Genomic DNA, 23,000 nt, shown 5'->3' on the forward strand with positions numbered 1-23,000 from the left:
ATTCTTCTGGCACTCTCCCAATCTTCCTGCCAGGAATCAAACCTCATGCACTCCAGCCAATGGCTCTAACTGCTGAGCTATCCAGCCTGTGGACAGTTCCCTTGCATGACTCTCAGCCTTGTTCCTTGATCCCAGTTACCTAGTTCCTGCCTCCTCGTCCTGACCCTGCCTATGTTCCTGATTTCACTTTCTATAAAAGGCTAGCCCTGACACACCCTCAGTGCGTGATTATTCTGCTTCCCAGCAGTGATTGTCAAGTTCCATTTCTGCCTGCAAGTCTGCTATTGTGACTAGACCTCCTGATACCGACTTCTGGCTTTTCATCTGACTATGTTACCCGCCTTATCCATTTGAACTGCAAACCGAGACTTACAGTTGCTGACTCCTGGCTTGTCCCTGATTACCCTCCAGACCTACGGCTTTTACACCTAAGGCTCCTATCCAGCGCCGGTAAGATGCTTACACTTCCAGTGAGTTCCAGCACTATTAGCGGCTTCCTTGCTAAAAACCTCCACACTCTACTATACTGGAAACTGACCCCCACAAACATATATTCCAATGACGTGTAGGTGATGCATAAATGATATCAGCTTTGTCTTACCAAATCTGTTGTGCTCCTATATTACCAGCCCAGGTCCACTCCAGGAGTTAAAATACCACCGCCTCACAAAAGAATGATGCATAAGCATTGAATATAATGTTATGCATTAATGAAAACACACAATATGGTGATAGAACTGTTTCCCACGCTTTTACATTTTAATTGCAGTTAGATTGTATGCAAAGATCAAGTTGTACAACCACTCAAATTTTCCTTTTCTTGCTCAAGTCTCAGCGTTCATTTAATGATGTATTTTTATTGAATGGATACAACATCCCAGGAAACATTACATCTTACAAACCACCATTAATTCTACAAGAAACATTCTTGATGGATGGGTTCAATGAGGTTCAAGAGGCTCTATGAAACAAAGCAACTTGAAATAGCATTACCACCCATGACATTGTCTAGTGAGGAGCTTGTTGGATCTCCACACAGCATCACAGGAACTGCTGAGGGCTTTTATCTATAGTTCTATAAAATCAGTGAAGGTCCTTGTATTGTTACACTTTACTTTACAAATACTTGAAAAACAGTAAGTATTATCTATCAAAATAACAACCTCAAACTGCTGCTTCAATGTAGTTCATGATACAACATCCAGTTATTCATTAAACATAGTTTATTGATGTTGGATTTGATATTCTATTTCACTTTGCCAAAATACTACCTAATTGTAATGAAATTTGGAAAATAAAAAAATATTACTTAAACAGCATGTCCAGGATTTAAAAAAAAAAACGGCTTCCCGCTGAAACTCCTGTCCATAGACTGTGTTTTGTATTACAGTGCAGTCCCATTCTCATTAGTGGCTATGAGCTACGATACCAGACATATGTAGTGTTGTTTTGGGGGAAAAAAATTGTAAACTTTTTTTTTCTAATCCTGGACCCCCGTTTTAAGATTAGAATAGGTTTATCTTTGCTTTTTGGTATGTTTAGTAGCCCAGAGGAGGTTACTGGGCCTCATTAAAGAGACACAGTAAGTATATGGAAACTTATTTTCAGGCAACGTTCCTTAGAAAAAAAAGTATGCAAATTAGTGCATGTCACCCAAACTAGAGACTTCTCCAAAAGGAACAGCGAGCCTTGTTTCGTTAACATGTTACTAGTTTCTTACCCCTCTTTAGTACAAGACAGGGTACTGCGTGGATGGATAAGATGCTTTATAGGTGGTTCAAAGTAGTACTGGTTCTTTATGATAAACAAGAAATAGTCTGGTAATGAGATAACTTGCACACTTTTTTCTATGGAGCGGTGCCCGAAGAATAACACGCCATACATCTGCTGTGTCTCTTTAATGAGAATCAGTCCTTTTCCCCCAAACTGTGTCTAAGGTATCTCATGCAGCCAACCAGTATGATAAATACATTGTATATGCATAAAAAGATAATACACAGAAAGACTGGACAGTTTCCTAAGAATTGGTTAAGTTGTTGATTTTTTTTCAATGTGCCTTTGAAAACTAAAGTTTGACTTTTGTTTCTATTGACAACTACCAGTTTTCCATTGTACTATTAGATTCTTAGAATGGTAGAATTGGAAGGGACCTCCAGGGTCATCGGATCCAACCCCCTGCTCAGTGCAGGATTCACTAAATCATCACAGACAGATGTCTGTCCAGTCTGGTAGCTCTTCTCTGAACTTGCTCCAGTTTGTTAATGTTTTTTTTTATAAATTGGGATGTCCAGAACTGAACACAGTATTCCAGATAAGATCTGACTAAGGAAGAGTAGAGGGGGATAATTACCTCATATGATCTAGACATTATGCTTCTCTTAATACATCCGAGAATTGTGTTTGCCTTTTTGCTGCTGCATCACATTGTTGACTCATGTTCAGTCTATGATCTATTAGTATACCCAAGTCTTTTTCACATGTGCTGCTGCTTAGCTCAATTCCTCCCATTCTGTATGTGCTTTTTTAATTTTTCTTACCCAGATGTAGGACTTTGCATTTCTTCCTGTTAAATACTATTCTGTTGGTCGCTGCCCACTGTTCAAGCTTGTCCAGATCTCTTTAAATTCTCCTTCTCTTCTCCAGTGTTAGCTATCCCTCCTAGCTTTGTGTCATCGGCAAATTTGATCAGTTTCCCATCAATTTCCTCACCTTTATCATTTATAAAAATGTTGAACAACCATTATCCCTACTAAACTAAGTACTGAAGTTACTGTGTAAATTAATCCACTTCAACTAAAGCAGAAATTCCAAAAGGGAGAGAGAGAGACCTATCTGTAAACAGCATTGTTTTAGGGTTCTTGCTCCTCAAGAATACATAGGAAGCACATGTTCATACAGCAGAGACTATGGAGCCATTATGGAACCTCTTGAAGCCTACATGATTAAATGTAACACAAAGTGTCCATAAACTCTCGATACAACATATTTTATATATTGAAACTGCATATCCAGTAATTCTGTAATACGCTTCTACTATCCAAAGTGCAGACTTGATCTCATATAAATGAACTGATTATTGAACTCTTTGCGGTAATTTGCACTGATCTGACTAAACACAGTAAAGGTGAACCTCTAATACTGTGATTTGTATAGTAGGAATGTGCATTTACAGCAGATCTCTAATAAGCTGCAATGACCCAAATGTCTCGCTTTACCAGTACAAAGTGAATCAGATGGTGATGGTGTGGCTGCTCTTCTAACCACTCTCAGCAGCGTACAAATTCTGTTCATGGCAGTGGAGTGACATGAGGAGCTATAGTCATGACTGCCCTTCATCATTCCATTCACTATAATCCTTTCATGAACAAGGGTCACTGATTCTGCTGCGTCCAGATCACATTCTGCAGTTCTGGTATACACATTGTTGAAAAATATATTTTTTTTATTTTTCGGATGACATATCGACATGAGGGCTTGCTTTTTGGAGGACGAGTTGTATTTTTCAATGATACCATTTGGTGTAACATATAATGTATTAAAAAACGTTTAAACATTTGTAAGTGGGAGCAATTGTGGGGGTTTAGAGCATTTAAGGCGCAGTAAAAAAGGACATGTTATTTTTATTAGGTGGGTCAGTATGATTACAGTGATATCAAATTTATATAGTTTTTTATATAGTAATACTTAAAAAAACATATTTAAAAGAAAAAATTGCTGCCACCGTTTGACTCCCCCCCCAAACTTTTTTACTTGTCCATCTGTGTGAGAACTTGTTTTCTACAAGTAGACCTGTAATTTGTGTCGGTAGTATTTTGGAGAACACATCAAATTTTTATTCAATTTTTTCTTGGGGACGGAGTGACCAAAAAAAAGCATAATTTTGCCATTGGGAATTTTTTCTTGATGAGTTTACAATGTAGTATTAATAATGTGCTCTTTTAATAAATGGGACCTTTATGGGTGCAGGGATACCAATTTTTAGATTTCTTTTTATATGACTGGCAAAAGTTTTCACAACTTAACATTTTTGTTTTTTTTAATAATTTAACACAAAGCCGTCTTTTGAGCGATAATCGTTGTGTGTAACTGCACTGACATCGTTCAGTTTTCGCTACCCCGTCGCTCATTGTTGTCTTTCAGCATGCTGAAAGACAAAGCGGCATACAGCTGATACTATTGTTTCAGCTATATTCCACTCCCTGATAAGGGGCTAAGTATGAAGAACAGAGCGGTCCAGCTCTGTTCTCCATACCTGGCACGGAGCGCTCGGCTGTATAACAGCCGGGCGCTCCGTGAAGAAAACATCTGGATGCAGAAAACAAGCGGGGACACCCCTTTTGTTTTCTGCATCCTTCGCTCCGCGCGCTCGGTGTGGGGAACAGCTGGATGCAGAAGACAAGCGGGGACACCCGCTTGTCTTCTGCATCCTCCGATCCGAGTGCTTGGCTGTGTAACAAACAGGCGCTCGGAGCGGGGAACAGCTGGATGCAGAAGGCAAGCGGGGACACCCCACTTGTCTTCTGCATCCTCCGCTGGCAGCACAAGGTGATCGCTCATCTTGAGCGATCATCTTGAGCTGTAAATGACACAACGATGATCGCTCAAAAGTCGCTTGAGCGACATCTTTTGAGCGATAATAGTTGTGTCTAAATGGGCCTTAAGTCCTTGTTCACATGGCAGAATTTAGCTTCAAATCAATGTGCAGATTCCACTCCCAAAATCTGTGGTGAAATTTTAGCATTCTACTGAAAGCTATGAAAATTTGCACTGTAGATCATGTGATGCAGATTTTTCCACACGTGGATTCTGAAATCCACATTATAAAAAAAATATTAGCATATCAATTCTAGACAAGGTTTCTGGGGAAGCCAAGTCAGAATGCTGCATGTGTAATTTCTTCATTTGAGAGGGGTTAAACACATATCAAAATCCATGGCAGACCTCTAAGGTTCAGTCTTGGAGCTCTGCTAAAAAATCTGACATTTTCTGACAGTTTACAGTCTGTGTGAACGAAGCCTTAGTGTTTGGCCACGCGGGATAGAAATGCACAACAAATGTATAACAAAATCAATATATGTCACTTTCTAATTTGTCCCAGACTTTGCTGCAGATTTGTTGCAGAACTCACCTCACGCATTATAAAAGGTCAGTTCCATCGTGAAAATCCACAGAAAACAACAGGTTAATTCCACAAATATTTTTTTCCACAGCCCATGGATGAGATTTGTTCAAATCTCATCCACTATACTGCCACTGTATATACTGCAGATTTTATGCATGCAATTCTGGTGCAGAAAAATTCATAGCGGTTTTGCTCCATGAGGACGAACCTTAACCCCTTAGTGACGAAGCCTGTTTGCGCCTTAGTGTAATCACGTGACTGGGAAACGCGTACCATGGCACCCCATGAAATCTCCAGGCTCTTGGCTACATTTAGTAGCCAGGTGCGGGGAGATTTTAAATTACCCCGCCAATCTGCGGCTTTTGCGCCTGCGTCCACCATTTTGGCGATGGACGCGTGCACAGAAGCCAGGCATTGTCCGAAAAAATCCGGGGGCTTTAGGTACCTAATTTCATCTCTCCTCATGGAGAGATGAGGGGAGATGAAACAAACTTTTTTTTCTTTTTTTTTTTACACTTTTAAAACTTCTTTTTAACTTTTACATGATCGCTGCTATCCATTGGATAGCAGAGATCATGTGACCGGGAACCGCATACAGCGGCTCCCAGTGACAGCTCCTTGCTCTCGGCTACTCATACTAGCCGGGAGCAGGGAGTTTTTAAATTTCCCTGGCCTCCCAACTCTCTGCGCATGCGCGTGATGTAGTGCATCTGGCGCGCATGCGCAGACGCCGGCGGCAGGGCTGGGGAGAAAGAAGAAGATGCCGGACGGCGCGGAGGACGGGGGGGGGGGGTGAATACTCTCAGCTCCCCTTACGGATCCGATCTGTAAGGGGAGCTGAAATCTTAACTTGCCACAACTTCTTGTTAACTTTAACGCGATCGCCGGTATCCGTTGGATACCGGTGATCGCGTGACCGGGGGTGGGGTCCCGTGGCCCTGGATGACAGCTCCATGCTGTCGGCTACCTCCGGTAACCAGCAGCATGGAGCTATCATGTCCTGAGCCTGCAGGGCTGTTGTATGTGCAATTCCCTAAAGCTCTGGTCACATTAGTATCTTAGTGATTTCTGTTCAAAATGGAGCCATGACAGCCTTTGGCATAGTAGAGAGAATTGTATTTGTATTTGCAGACAGTGTCAGCATCAGCACCATGTTAACCTAGGGTTCATATCTGCTTTGGGGATTCCAATTCCTGTTCCATTTGGGGAACCAGAAAAGGGGAATCCTCGCAGCTGAACAGTTCCGCCTCTGAGCCAGGCCAAATGGACCCCATTGACTATAATGGGATTCAGAATGCTTTCCGCCCAGCTTTTTCAGCGGATCTGTGACGGAGCCTATGTGAAACCGGACAAAATAGTTCAATGGGCCTGAAGATGTCCTTGTCTGAGTGAACATCAGCAACAGTTTAGGGCAGGCAGGCGGCCTACGTATACCTCTGATACTGGCTATACATATATTTTTTAATTCAATGCACCATTAAAGAACCAGATATGAACTACACAATGCTGTCCTTGATAATGCATTCTTCATTAACAAGGTCATATCGCTCTTTCACAAACCGAGTGAATATTTTGATGTTTGGATGTACATTAATTGCTTGTATATAAAAAGATAGAATGAAACAGTATATATATAGCCGCTCCATATATAGGGCCATACTCTCCTCTCTTGTAAAGAATAGCTCAGTGCATGCTGCTGATGAAAAGGCCATCACCACTACTTATCAGCTTCATGTTCTATATGAAGTATTGTCACAAAGGTTCCTAGTGACTCGTAAAACGCTTAGAATGTACAGTTCGGCAGGATTATCTCTTTCATCTGCTTTATGTTATTGTCAGAATAAACATCATGTACCTGCACAATGTTTTCCATTTTAAGTTATAGATATAATGTAAGTAAAGAAAACAAAATCCATCGCCGTGTACTGTTCCTTTCAGTAAAATTATTTTTAACCCGGTTTTTATATATGTGGTTGTTTAGCAACCTGTAAACTCTGCTTTCCAAAGGCATCTCTGTGGAGAATTCAGAAGAGATTGTGAGTGCTTACTGTGCTGACTAATTACATTATCCTAGTAATGTACTAAATTAAAAGGCTTCTTTGATCTGAAAATAGCGAAAGAGATAGATAAAAGAAAAACGCTTAAGCAAATGCAAAATACATTTATGGTGATTAATTAAAAAAAGATCCTAATACAGATACTAATTGTATGCTAAAGGTAAGGCAGGACCCATGGGGACATTTTTGCATAAAACAATTTATTTGCAACTCAGTCATAAAACTGATAAAGTGATGATGAATAGGTAAACAAGATAGATAGATAGATAGATTAGATAGATGCTTTGCGCATTAAACAAAGACACACAAACCTTGGTTACTGACAAGCCTGTTCTTCTCAAGAAAGGTAGGCTAGTGTGAACCATGCCTTGATATAAACAACTTTCAGGAGACCACAGAAGACATGTAGAGATGCATAGAGCTGGAAAAGGCTACAAAAGCATTGCTAGAGACTCAGGATACATCAATCCATGATTTAAAAAATTAACTACAAATGTAGAAAATTCAGGACTTCTGCTACTCTCCCTAGGAGTAGGCATCCTGTTAAAATGACTCTAAGAGCTCAACAGACCATCCTGAAAGAAGTGAGAAAGAACCCAAGAGTAAAAGCTAAAGACCAAAGGATGACTCTACACACTGTAAAAACCTCTGTTTATGTGTCTACACATGAAGGAAATTGTTGCTAGCACCATAGCAAGACATTGCAACCCCAACCCATTTCCAGTTTAAGAACACCTGGATGTTCCATAATGCTTCTGTAAAAATGTTCTATAGCAAGATGAGACAAAAGTGGAAGAAATGCAAAATGCTACGCTTGGAGGAAAACGGATACTACACACCAATACCAAAATCCCATCCCAACTGTGAAACATGGTGGAGGAAGCATCATGGTTTGGGGCTGCTATGCTGCCTCAGGGTCTGGACACCTTGTGATCATTAAGGAAACAATGAATTCTAATGTGCATCAGAACATTTTACAGGAGAATATAATAGCAGCAGCCCATGACCTCAAGCTGAAGAAATGTTGGCTGATGCAACAATACAATAATCCAAATCACAAAAGTAAATCAACTAAAGTATGGTTGAAAAAGAAGGTATGTGTTTTGGAATGGCAAATCAGATTCCTGACCTTAACAGTATTTGGATCTTGTGGCATGACTCAAATAGAGCTGTGCATGCAAGGCATCCCAGAAATATTGATGAACATTTTCTTGTAACAATAGACAGGTGATCCTCATCCTTCAGGCTATCTATCACTACTAAATAGAGCACCATTGACTCTCATGGTTGCCTATAAACTAAGCTTGCATTCATAATCTTTTACTTGATTACTTGATGCCCAAACATCTGGAAAGGCAGCTGAACAAGATCCTCTAATTTATTAATTGAGCTGTACCTGGTACAAAATAACAATAACAATGATATCATTGTGCCGCACGCAGCTGTATGTGGAATTCAGCTGTGAGCCCAGCCATAACACTGTGTAGGGTTATGTAATTATATTGTGAATGACCCCATACTCACACAGGCGGTCATGTGTAGTACACCTTTTTTGTTTATATTTCCCATGCTGTCGCTTAGCAATGATGCAAGTGCCCGCAGCCCATACGCAATGTAATTCTGTATAGGCTGCGGGTATATCTGCAACCATAGAACACAATGGTGTGTTCTATTTTCCACGAGCGGATTATGGAATTCTAATCCACTAATGTGAGTGGAATTGTGTTATCCAATGTATTTAATTGAACAGCATATTACCGCGGATAAAATGATCGTGGAATCCGCAATTCAAATCCGGTTGTGTGAGACCAGCCATAGATAGATAAACAGACACACAGCTAGAGAAAAATATATATATATTAGATAGAGAGAGAGATATGAGATAAGCAGCACTTTTTTTACTTGATATTACTGTGTTTCCCCACAAATAAGCCCTTCCATGATAATAAGTCCTACCCTGATTTTCAGAGGGGGGGGGGCTTGAAATATAAACCCTACCTTGAATATAAGCCCTAGCTACACTACATGAAAAAAAGCAATACTCACCTAGCAGGCGCCGTCTGGGTCCCTCCTGCATATTGGCAGGCTTCCGTGCAGTCCTCAGCACTGACAGAACATTGCTTGCTGGTAATGGGGTTTGTAAACCCCACCTCCAGCAAGCGATTGCTCTGATTGGTTCTTAAGCACCACAGCTTAACCAATCACAGCATTGCATTGAATGGCTGTGATTGGTTTATCGAGCGCAGGCCCTGATTGGTTTTCAAGCACCGCTGCTCAGCCAATCAGAGCAATTTCTTGTTGAATGCGGGGTTTTTTAAAACCCGCTACCAGCAAGCGATGCTCTGTCATTGCTGAGGACTGCACAGAAGCCTGCCAGAGCGCCAGGGACCAGTGGGAGAGACCCAGACGGCACCTGCTAGGTAAGTATAAAACCCCCTTACCCCGACCCTCCTGAATATAAGACCCTGCTCCTCTTTTGGATCAAAAATTAATATAAGACCGGGTCCTAATTTTGGGGAAACACGGTAGACTTCCACACTGATGCCTGAAGTTCAGATTCCGACTAACTCTTCTTTGAAGAAATACTGAAATTGAGAAACTTTGGACATTTTTTTGCATGAACTGTCTCTGGGCATTCTCGTTAATAGTTTCTTAGTTTATTGTCCCATTAATAACAGCAGGTTGTGCAAACCACATATCACTGTCACTGTTTATGTGGTAGTTTTACCATGGAACGTTATTGGATGTTACCAGAATTAGTATTTTCACAGAAACAGTAGTAGAACCAATTTTTGTAAACAAAATCCTATCCCTGCAAGAATTGTTTAAAACATTATAATAGCAGAGAGGGCTCACCACAGGAGACCCCTTTATCTCATGAAAACCCAGGAGACACACAGGAGAAAATAGGCCTGAGGCCTGGAAGCACCCAAGACCTGGATACTTCTCAGAGACTCCAAACAACCCAGCAATGTTAAGCTGCCTGCAGGGAGAACCTGATACACCCCCCCCCCCATCCCCAAACAAGGGGTGGGTCAACGTAGATTAGGGTGGTGGCAGTGCCTCACTCCCTGCTGCATAAAGAGACCCACTCTGACAAAACCTCTTACACCGTTTTCATCAGCTTAGCGATCATCACCAAGATGCCGCTGAAGAAGGAGATGCATATAATGCACAAATAAACTCCCCGCAGCATCACCACAGGGAACCACATAAACCTAAAGAACATTCCAAAATGGTGAAATCCAACAGAGAAAGAAGCAAAGACCTCCTTGACACGCCAAATCCCTCCAAGAGCCAAGCAGACTTAGACAAATATCTAAAGAAAAAACACGCTTTGCCTGCTGCACAAAAGATTAAATCTTCACACAACAACCTGCAGGAGCCAGATCTAAACGATTCCGATATGGAGTGCGCATCAGTCAGCTCTGAACAGGTTGAAGACCAAGACCATAACCCAATCTCACGTTCTTTTATAAAAAAAAGAATCCTCGCACAATCTCTTTCTCCTGTAGTGAAAGAGTTGGCAGACATAAAACATAACCTTTATTGCTGATACTAAAAGAAACCAAGAACTGATATGTGAGAATGCAAGATAATGCAGCATGATAGGGAACCAATTATTGTTTTTCCCATACATGTAAGTAGTCATAGATGAATATCCAGGAAGGCAATGTCTGAGGATATCTCTTGCAATCAGGGACAGGCGGATGTGACCGCTAAAAAAGAAACCCTGCCCCTCACCAAGATAGCATCCCCTATTTCTCCTCTATATAGGAATAGGACGGCCCAGGATGAATTTGGCTCTTCCCATATAGAATGATGAATTAAAATATGAACAATTCTTTGCCTGAAAAGCTAATAAGATGCATAAAGAGCATTTATTACAGATCAGTCCCAGATAGTAAATCAATGCCAGGACTAAGGTGCTGAACAGAATAAACCTCTCTCCGAAAGACTCGTCAAACTCAAATACAGGTCTAGATGCTGCAGCAATATCCCCAGCAGAGATCTTGGGCTGTACCCTGGGTAATACCTGCTAGCTCTATCTTTCTGTTCTGATACCATGCCATACAATCACTTGCCAAGTCTGACACTAAGTATACAATTACTATATTCTCTGTTCTGATACTTATACTAGACAATTGCTAACAAACTCCGCCCAGCTAGCTCTTCACAACGTGTTTCAATTATACCTATACTTACATTTTCTCATCAGGATCATGATAAGCTAAAGGAAAAGATAGTGATAAAAATAATAAATAAGCACACAGCCTTGATGGTAGGCTGGCACTGGATAGAGAAGGATATGCGGCAGCTACACACGCCAAGCTTAAGTGCTCACTGTCCTGGGGGCCTGGCCAGGTTAAGCCAATCAAATACCTGCAAGTCCTCAGTTCCCTGCAGCCCATCTACAGCACTATGTCACTTGAAGGGTGGCGCATGCGCAGAGCTGACCAGTGGGAGGGGCCAGGTCACATGTACTGATTCCCCAATCAAAAACCAGCAACTTCTCCCCACTCCTCCAATGCGGGTATATTTCTCAATGGTAACAAGGCATACAAACAGCGCCATATCACAAACTCACACAACACAGATGATCCAAACTGACAGCATTTATTCATAGATACACATCAGATCCCTGATATGTACATACTGAAACCAGAAGAGATCACTATAGGCATGTTGAGTATTACTCCAGGAGAGCATAATACATTCTGAGAAGTGAGTATAGGGCTCAGGTCATCTAAGTGATATGGACCCCAGTAAAGACTGTATCAACAGCAAAATGATGTATGGTGGTAATAAATATGTAACCCCTCCCCAAACATGGGAATCACTTAACTACATGAGCTGCCTCTATATGTACTCTTTGGCTTCTCTACATCCTAATCCTCTACACTTGAGACTTCCTTAGACAGATGAACTTCACATATATAGATCACTAGTAGAATAGAGCATATTTATCGCATCCAGACTGGACTCTCTGGATCCGTATCTTAAATGCACACCAAACAGTGGTAAACCATACAGACAACCGCAACAAGGAAAATACTGTCCTTAAATAACCTAACCCAGAGAAGAGACCTGCCTATACCCAGGTAACCCGCCCTGAGAAGGGTGAACCTGGCCATGAACCTAGGCCACTAGCTGATCCTACATGGGATAGGAGAAAACCACTGCAAACAAGATGCAAAAGATAATAACTGCTGTACTGCACTTTGAGAAGACTCATGCAAACAGGACATCCAGCTCCAAGCTTTGACTTCCACCAAAGCCAGAGAAAGACTAAAATTAAACAGCACTTGAGCTAAGCACCAGGCCAGACTAAATAGTCCTGACAAATTACCCACAGCTGAGGCCAAGCATGTCTCACCTAATACCATTCCCACTAGAGCCAGAAGATGGATAAACCCATACAAAACCTGTACCAGATTATTTACAAAGGAAGCAATACCAGAACTGCTGCAACAATATTCTTCCCTCCAAGAGGCACTATGTCCATATTGATAATGCCAACTGACCAACAGTACCTCCCAGTCACTGGTGACCTCTGTTGCAGTGATCAATACAAGCAACCATATTAGAAAGAACACCAGGTAAGTAAAATGGAAATTCCTGGAGTGTATCTGTAGGTAGTGGATATTCAAAAGACCCACAGTAGAGTATAAAATTAATGATACAAAGGAGAGCATTTAATTCATCCCTTTAGGGACACAGCTCTCCAGCCTAAATATCCAACCAGTCTCTTTTTTTTTCTATCTAGGTCCAGAAACATGAGAATTCTGCACCCAAATTGCTGTATCATCTTACCGACACAATTCATTGGGCAAGGACATGTAACCAGATACACAATCTTCTGAGTGCAATAGATTATAAATAGAGATGAGTGAGTATACTCGCTAAGGCACATTACTCGAGCGAGTAGTGCCTTAGCCGAGTATCTCCCCGCTCGTCTCTAAAGATTCGGGGGCCGGCGGGGGGCGGGGAGCGGCAGGTGAGAGCGGGGAGGAACGGAGGGGGGATCCCCCCTGCTCCCCGACGCAACTCACCTGTCACCTGCACCGGCCCCCGAATCTTTAGAGACGAGCGGGGAGATATTCGGCTAAGGCACTACTCGCTCGAGTAATGTGCCTTAGCGAGTATACTCGCTCATCTCTAATTATAAAGTCTCTATTATCCAATCTCTGTCCACTTGCTGCACTCACAAAATAGGAACTTTTATTAATAAAGTCACATGCTTTGTCTCTCGAGCATTTATAAGTGCCTACCGAAATATTTGTGTCCAGCCATGTGCCTACGCCAGTTTTTACACCAAACAGTCCCTCAATTTCGGGCCCCTTTGATATGTGAGTGAAGGTTCATAAGTGAGACTTTGCACCAGGTCATTGTCACTTTGCAAATAACCAATATATACCAATCACTTCAAGTACATCAACTTCTCTGCTGTCAAAGACTCCAATCAACTGGATCTTACTTGCCTCCACTACTCTCTCCCTAGGTGTTAAAAGTTGTTCTCTATTTTGGGCTAGAGCATGTCTATATGCAGAATCTAGAATGTTTCTTGGATAGCCATTTCTCGGGAACCTGCTGGTCATTCCCCTAATTTTTTCTTTGAAATCTCCCAATGAGGAGCAGTCATGGCGAACTGTAAGTAACTGCACTGTAGGGATCCCTTTCTTCAGGGGGGGTAGATAGTTTTCGAATGTAAAAGATTAATTGTAGCAGTCAGCTTTCGAAAGATGTTTTTTGATTTTCCCTCATCCATATTAATACTGATAATTCGATCTAGGTACACACTCACCTTTGCGGAAGGCTGTCTATCCCTAAGCAGACAATACAATATAGCGATCTGTGGTTTCTTAACACACGTGAAAGCTCATTCATTTTGGCTAATGAGTCCTTCATCTCTACTATCAGATAAAATAGAGTGTAATCTTAGTATAAAGATCACTCTTAAGAACCCTATAGGCCTCCTGGTCCTTCAGGATTATCATATATATTTCAACATAAGGGTGGTGATTAGAGATGAGCGAGTATACTCGCTAAGGGCAATTGCTCGAGAGGAAAGATTCGGATGCCGGCGCGTGAGAGCGGTGAGTAGCGGCAGTCAGCAGGGGGGAGCGAGGAGAGGGAGAGAGAGATCTCCCCTCCGTTCCGCTCTGCTCTCCCCCGCAGCTCCCTTCCCGCCGCCGGCACCCGAACCTGTCCTCTCGAGCCGGCAGGTACTCGCTAAGGGCAATGCTCTCTCGAGCAATTGCCCTTAGCGAGTATACTCGCTCATCTCATTCTGACTACATTCCTCCCTTATCTGATGGTTTGATCACAATTCTTTTATCCCGTTCCAAATTGACCAGTGATTTCAACAAGGATATCAGATTGTTAACTCTACAGCCATCTGCATTCGACAATTTGGTAAGATCCTTTATTATCATTTGTTCAGAGATGTCAGTATGAAGACTGTTCATATATTAATTTCTCTTTCTATATTAGAATAACGAATCTCACTCTGGGTCATCCTATTCCTATATAGAGGAGAAATAGGGGGATGTTATTTTGGTGAGGGGCAGATTTTCCCTGATTGCTAAATATATACTCAAATATTCCCACTCCTCTATACAGGGGCGTAACTATAGAGGATGCAGGGGATGCGGTTGCACCCGGGCCCAGGAGCCTTAGGGGGCCCATAAGGCCTCTCTTCTCCAAATAGGGAGCCCAGTACTATGAATAAAGTATTATAGTTTGGGGCCCCGTTCCAGGTTTTGCATTAGGCCCAGTAGCTTCAAGTTACGCCTCTGCCTCTATATTTATCTATGACTACTTATAAATGGGAAAAGCAATTATTAGTTCCCTATCATGGAGCATTAGGTTGCATTCTCACATTTATTATCAGCTCTTGGGTTTCTTAAAGCCAGAAATAGTAGGACCAGTGTTATCCAAAAAATGTCACTTTTTCCTCATCGCCCATAGAACAATACCATAAATTACTTGGTAATTATCCAAGTTTTTTTGGCAAATGTGCAGTAAGCATTCATGCTCCTCTTGGATAGCAGAGGTTTCCTGGATGAGTTGTCTTTGTGCTCCCTGAGTCATTTTGGCTGCCTTGCAGCTCTTGGGAAGATACATCACTGTTCCTTGGTTTTTTTATTTGGGGATGATGATTTCCCCCATTGTTCCATAGGATTTCGGAGTCTTAGAGATGACTTTATAACCCTTTCCAGACTGACGTATTTCAACAATTTTCTCTCTCACCGCCACTTTGTAGTGACTACTGTAATCACTTCATTTAGATTCCACAGAGATGTGAAAGACTGATATTGAATTAGAGGAAATGTTCAGTTCAAAAGAGTCCCAACTAGAGGTGAAAGCAGTTATTACACTTAGGGGGTACAGATACTTCTCACATAGATGATATGGGTCCAGATAATGGGGTCTAGATAATTGCATTAATTTGAAGAAGTGCTATGTGTTTGGTTTCCTTCTGACAAATCTTATATTTTACTTAACGCAAACGTCTCATGTATTTGCTTTTGGTTCCATTAATTCAAGTCAATTCCATTAATTTAAGTCAAAATTTTGGTGGTTCCCATGTTGGAGACTTGTACAGATATAGCAACATTAAAAGAGGGTTTTCCAGGGAAATACTATTGATGATCTATCCTCAGGATAGGTCATCAATAGTTAATCGTCTGGGGTCTGTCGCTCGGGATCCCGACCGATCAGCTGAGAGGGCGCATACTGTCAACGGCGCAAATACACAGAGGTTGAAGCGGAAGCGTCCACACCAACCTGTGTGTAGTGGCTGGCGCTTGACACTGCAGGCTGTAACTGATTTCATTGAAAGCTGTGCATGCAGTTACAAGCGCCGGCCACTACACGGAGGTCGGCGAGGAGGCTTCTGCTCTGACCCCTGTGTATTTGCCACGCTGACAGCATGCGCCCCCTCAGCTGATCAGTCGGAGTCCTGAGTGACAGACGCCGGCTAATCAACTATTGATGATCTATCCTGATGATAAATCATCAATATCCCTGGAAAACCCAATTTAAGTTGATATTCAACGCATTGTGATAACTCAAGTACATTAGACAATAGTGCTGTAAATCAAGTTATCATGATGGTCTAGTTATGTTAATGACTGCTACATCTGTACTTCTTTCTTGCATTGTTAGACAGTGTAGGGGGGTATTTGTTTACAGGAAATATACAGGAAGTGATAGGGTACAGCCCTGGTTCAAACTGCCCACTAGGGAGTTGGTGAATTCCCTAGTGGGCTTCCAAATCAGCAAGCCTCCCTGCTTACTCCCCACAGGCACTGCCAACTCTTGAGCACCTGAGTGGCACACACTCTACAGAAAAGATAGCCTTGTCAGCACAGCAGGGCCCCTCTTCCTTTTCCATGGGCCCTATATTTCCATAACTAAAAGAATCCTCTTATCTTCTCCCTATTATTATAATTAGGGAAATATAGGGAGAGTCAAGTCAGGTCCCAGTGTGGGGTCACCCTTTTCAGGGTGTTTACCCCGCTTACTGTAGATATAGTTTGGGATGTTGTAGGGTGCAGTTAGTTTTTTTTATATAATTTGATTACTAATAAAATTTAAATCTGGCAGCATTAGTTGTCATTGTGAATTGTCATGGACACATCCAGGAGTGTGGGGCCTATGGAGAAGGAAGACAAGGCATCTCCTCTGCAGAGTATGTGCCACTCAGGTGCCGAAGAGTAAGTCGGCATTTTCATATCACGTGCTAAGTTAAGAACTTTTACTGTAAACATACGGTGTATAAACATATATATATATATATATATATATACATACATACATACACACACACACACACATTACGCGGAGTCAAATCAGTTTAGACTATGGGTAGACAAGAGAATAGTTTACAAAAATGTCCAAATTTATTAAAAATAAGTTAAAATTTGTGTACCATTTGGAAGGAAACTAAACCACATATGGCTAACGCATTTCAAAACCCATGTATTTTTGGATGTTTTACTGTTGAGGCCATTGTTTATAGTCTTAATATCTTCAGGGCTCTTATGATGAATCTTTGGAGGCGTACAGTGCATCCAGACTCTTTCTGTATCTACTTTATATAATGTTACTTTTCCCCAAGTCTGGTGCTGATTATCTTAGTTCTGATGTTTTAGATGAGCTTGCACACATTTTGATTGATAGCTATTATTCATGCAATCACATCCTGTTCTCCTGAAACTGATGGGCATTAATTACCTGTCCCACAGTGTTTTTACTGTCAGTGTTTCACTGTGTCGCATATCTTATTTGCTTCTATATGAGTTAGAAAGTAGGATTCTAAAGGTAATAAAATAAAGGATGTTTTAATATATGCATTGTTGTAGTTTATCATGTCATACAATAGAGAAAGTCTTATTAGTGCCTCCAGCACTGAAGACTGTAATGCAGCAGAAGAATGGAGATAAATATCAGTTCAGTGATTTTATATATATATATATATATATATATATATATATATATATATATATATATATATATATATATATATACATACATACACACACATATACAGTACTGTGCAAACCTTTTAGACAGGTATGGAAAAGATGCTGCGAATCAAGAATGCTTTTAAATATAAAAGTGTTAATTAAGACACAAGGTAGTTATACTACATTAGCGAGGTCTCTCTCAGGCAAAGACTTCAAAGCAGACTGGGGTTTCAAATTGTGCTGTTCAAGCTCTTTTGAAGAACAAAGAAACGTGCAACGTTGGGGACTATAGTCGCAGTGGTCAGCCAAAGAGGCTTAGTGCAACAGATGAAAGTCACATCATGCTTACTTCAATTTTAAATTGGAAGATGTCCAGCAGTGCCATCATCTAAGAACTGGCAGAAACCAGTGGGACCCAGGTACACCGTCTACTGTTCGGAGAAGTCTGTCCACAAGTGGTCTTTATGGAAGAATTGCAGCCAAAAAGCCATTCCTTCAACATAGAAGCAAGGCCAAGTGACTCAACTATGCACAAAAACATAGGCACTAAGGGGAAGAGCAATGGCAGCAGGTGCTCTGGACTGCTGAGTCAGAATTCAAAATATTTGGCTGTAACAGAAAGCAGGTTGTTCGCAAAGTGCTGAAGAGCTTTACAATAATGAGTGTCTGCAGGCAACAGTGAAGGATGGTGGAGAGCGGTACAATAATGAGTGTCTGCAGGCAGAGGCGTAACTTGAAGCTCCTGGGCCCCAATGCAAAACCTGGGCTCCCTATGTGGAGAAGAGAGGCCTTATGAGTCCCCTAAGGCTCCTGGGCCCGGGTGCAACCACATCCCCTATAGTTACGCCAGTGTCTGCAGGCAGCACTGAAGCATGGTGGAGAGCAGTACAATAATGAGTGTCTGCAGGCAGCAGTAAAGCATGGTGGAGCGCTGTACAATAATGAGTGTCTGCAGGCAGCAGTGAAGAATGGTGAAGAGCAGTATAATAATGAGTGTCTGCAGGCAGCACTGAAGCATAGTGGAGAGAGATACAATATTGAGTGTCTGCAGGCAGCACTGAAGCATGGTGGAGAGCGGTACAATAATGAGTGTCTGCAGGAAGCTGTGAAGCACGATGAAGAGTGATACAATAATGAGCATCTGCAGGCAACAGTAAAACACGGTGGAGCATGGTACAATAATGTGTCTGCAGGCAACGATGAAGCATGGTGGAGAGCAGTACAATAATGAGTGTCTGCAGGCAGCAGTGAAGTATGTTGGAGAGAGGTACAATAATGAGTGTCTGGAGGCAGCAGTGAAGCGTGGCGGAGAGCGGTACAATAATTAGTGTCTGCAGGCAGCAGTGAAGCATCGTGGAGGTTCCTTGCAAGTTTGGGGCTGCATTTCAGCAAACGGAGTTGGGAATTTGGTCAGGATTAATGCTGGCGTTTAATGCTGAGAAATACAGCCAGATACTTATCTATCATGCAATACCAACATGGAGGCGTCTGATTGGCTCCATATTTATTCTGCAGTAGGAGAACAACCCCAATGTCCTTAAGAACTATATTCAGAAGAAAGAAGAACAAGGAGTCCTGGAAGTGCTGATAAGGCCCTACAGAGCTCTGTTCTCAACATCAAGTCTTTCTGGGATTATATGAAGAAATAGAAGGATTTGAGCAAGCTACATCAATAGAAGATTTGCAGTTACTTATACAAGGAGTTTGGAACAAGCCACCTACCAAGTTTCTTCAAAAACTGTGTGTAAATGCACCTGGAATTGATGCTGTTTTAAAGGTAAAAGGTGGTTACACCAAATGTTGATTTGATTTAGATTTATTGTTTGTTCATTCACTTCGCATTTTGCTAACTGACGAAAATAGAAGCGATAGGTTTATTTTTTAATTTTTGAAAGCATTCTTACTTAGCAGAATTTTGTACAGTGGCCTAAATTTTTGCACAGTACCTTATACATATATTATATATAATATATGGTCTAGCCATTGATAATGATGTTGGAATTCAATCCAATGAGGGGCTGTCTGTAATAAGAAATGACAATGACCACTGAAAAAAGATTTAACTGGTGTGATCTTTTGGAATGAAGAATACGTATAGAGAGGAGATAATGGTGTAAATCTGCATTTGTTGGTGAATTTCCAGCCCAATCCCATACTTTGCTGAATGCAGCAGTAATCTATTAAGCAACCATAAGAGTCCTCTAGCAGTTGGGGCAAATCCTGCATGTAATATGAATGATGGTTGACTTGTTTACACTGCGACTACAACACTACATAGAATGATGATTATGTAGTCATATTTTAATACATGCATTGCAAACTAAGGTGCTATTACGTGCTGTGATAATGTGTATGATTTAAACTAATTGCACCAGAGAATTCACCTGTTCCTCTGTGAGCCAGTCTGACCCTGATAGAAATCCTATCCCTAATGCTAGCTCTCTCCACATCTTTTCTTAACCTCTCCCTGACACCGACCCTAACAGTAGACACCACTGTCTCTAAGTAGCACTGCATTATCTCTACCCGGCAACCCTGTCTGAAATACTGTCCCTTAAGGAAGATAACACTAAAACTCAGACAAGGAGCCAAGCAAGCTGAATAATAAACCAAGGCTAGCCAGACTCAAAGAATGTATGAGCAGACAAAAAACAGATGCTAGGGAATAAAACTGGACTAGACAATCACTTGAACAAGACCATAGTGACAAGAAAAAACTAGACTAGAACAAGATATGAGAACTTATACAAAGAATACTGGATTTAAACACAAACTATAACTGCTATCACAAGCAACCACACTGAAGAAGCCAGGGATACTTAAAGGTAGTCTCGTCAATAAGGAACTCCTACCTAAACAAGGTTATCTGAGCAGTGAAGTCAGCTATTGAAACATTTGTACAGCATCTGTCTTAACAGGGTAGAAAGCAAGAGATGATGATCCAGCTGGAGAATTCCTGATGGTCATAACAAACAGTAATCCCTAATGGCAGTGGTCTCTTTCAACAGGATAATGTGCCTTGCCACACTGCAAAAATTGTTCAGGAATGGTTTCAGAAACAAAGAGTTCAAGGTAGAGATGAGCGAGCACCAAAATGCTCGGGTGCTCGTTACTAAATTATCGCGATGCTCGAGGGTTCGTTTCGAGTAACGAACCCCATTGAAGTCAATGGGCGACCCGAGCATTTTTGTATATCGCCGATGCTCGCTAAGGTTTTCATTTGTGAAAATCTGGGCAATTCAAGAAAGTGATGGGAACGACACAGCAACGGATAGGGCAGGCGAGGGGCTACATGTTGGGCTGCATCTCAAGTTCCCAGGTCCCACTATTAAGCCACAATACCGGCAAGAGTGGCCCCCCCCCCTCCCAACAACTTTTACTTCTGAAAAGCCCTCATTAGCAATGCATACCTTAGCTAAGCACCACACTACCTCCAACAAAGCACAATCACTGCCTGTATGACACTCCGCTGCCACTTCTCCTGGGCTACACTGTAGGCGAGGGCCCCCAAAAATTGGTGTACCAACAGTACTAATGTACCTCAGAAAAATTGCCCATGCCCAACCAAGAGGGCAGGTGAAACCCATTAATCGCTTTGGTTTATGTGGCTTAATTGGTAACTAGGCTTGGAGGCAGCCCAGTTAAAATAAAAATTGGTTCAGGTGAAAGTTTCAACGCTTTAATGAGCATTGAAACGTATAAAAATTGTTTACAAAAATTATATGACTGAGCCTTGTGGGCCTAACAAAAATTGCCCGTTCGGTGTGATTATGTGAGGTTTCAGGAGGAGGAGCAGGAGGAGGAGGATGAATAGAATACACAGATTGATGAAGCTAAAAGGTCCACGTTTTTTATGGTGATAGAGAACGATGCTTCCATCCGCGGGTGCAGCCTACGTATTGCTTAGGTATCGCTGCTGTCCGCTGGTGAAGAAGAGAAGTCTGGGGAAATCCAGGCTTTGTTCATCTTGATGAGTGTAAGCCTGTCGGCACTGTCAGTTGACAGGCGGGTACGCTTATCCGTGATGATTCCCCCAGCCGCACTAAACACCCTCTCTGACAAGACGCTAGCCGCAGGACAAGCAAGCACCTCCAGGGCATACAGCGCGAGTTCAGGCCACGTGTCCAGCTTCGACACCCAGTAGTTGTAGGGGGCAGAGGCATCACCAAGGACGGTCGTGCGATCGGCTATGTACTCCCTCACCATCCTTTTACAGTGCTCCCGCCAACTCAGCCTTGACTGGGGAGCGGTGACACAGTCTTGCTGGGGAGCCAGAAAGCTGGCAAAGGCCTTGGATAATGGTGCCCTGCCTGCGCTGTACATGCTGCCTGATCTCTGCGCCTCCCCTGCTACCTGGCCCTCGGAACTGCGCCTTCGGCCACTAGCGCTGTCGGATGGGAAGTTTACCATCAGTTTGTCCACCAGCGCCCTGTGGTATAGCATCATTCTGGAACCCCTTTCCTCTTCGGGAATGAGAGTGGAAAGGTTCTCCTTATACCGTGGGTTGAGCAGTGTGTACACCCAGTAATCCGTAGTGGCCAGAATGCGTTGAATGCGAGGGTCACGAGAAAGGCATCCTAACATGAAGTCAGCCATGTGTGCCAGGGTACCTGTACGCAACACATGGCTGTCCTCACTAGGAAGATCACTTTCAGGATCCTCCACCTCCTTCTCCTCCTCTGGCCATACACGCTGAAAGGATGACAGGCAAGCAGCATGTGTATCCTCAGCAGTGGGCCAAGCTGTCTCTTCCCCCTCCTCCTCATGCTCCTCCCCCTCCTCCTCCTCCTCCTCCTCCTCAACGCGCTGAGATATAGACATGAGGGTGCTCTGACTATCCAGCGACATACTGTCTTCCCCCGCCTCCGTTTCCGAGTGCAAAGCGTCTGCCTTTATGCTTTGCAGGGAACTTCTCAAGAGGCATAGCAGAGGAATGGTGACGCTAATGATTGCAGCATCCCAGCTCAGCATCTGGGTAGACTCCTCAAAGTTTCCAAGGACCTGGCAGATGTCTGCCAACCAGGCCCACTCTTCTGTAAAGAATTGAGGAGGCTGACTCCCACTACACCGCCCATGTTGGAGTTGGTATTCCACAATAGCTCTACGCTGCTCATAGAGCCTGGCCAACATGTGGAGCGTAGAGTTCCACCGTGTGGGCACGTCGCACAGCAATCGGTGCACTGGCAGATTAAACCGATGTTGCAGGGTCCGCAGGGTGGCAGCGTCCGTCTTGGAGTTGCGGAAATGTGCGCTGACCCGGCGCACCTTTCCGAGCAGGTATGATAAGTGTGGGTAGCTTTTCAGAAAGCGCTGAACCACCAAATTAAAGACATGGGCCAGGCATGG

The sequence above is a fragment of the Eleutherodactylus coqui genome, chromosome 4, assembly GCF_035609145.1.
Source record: "Eleutherodactylus coqui strain aEleCoq1 chromosome 4, aEleCoq1.hap1, whole genome shotgun sequence".
NCBI classification, from domain to species: domain Eukaryota; kingdom Metazoa; phylum Chordata; class Amphibia; order Anura; family Eleutherodactylidae; genus Eleutherodactylus; species Eleutherodactylus coqui.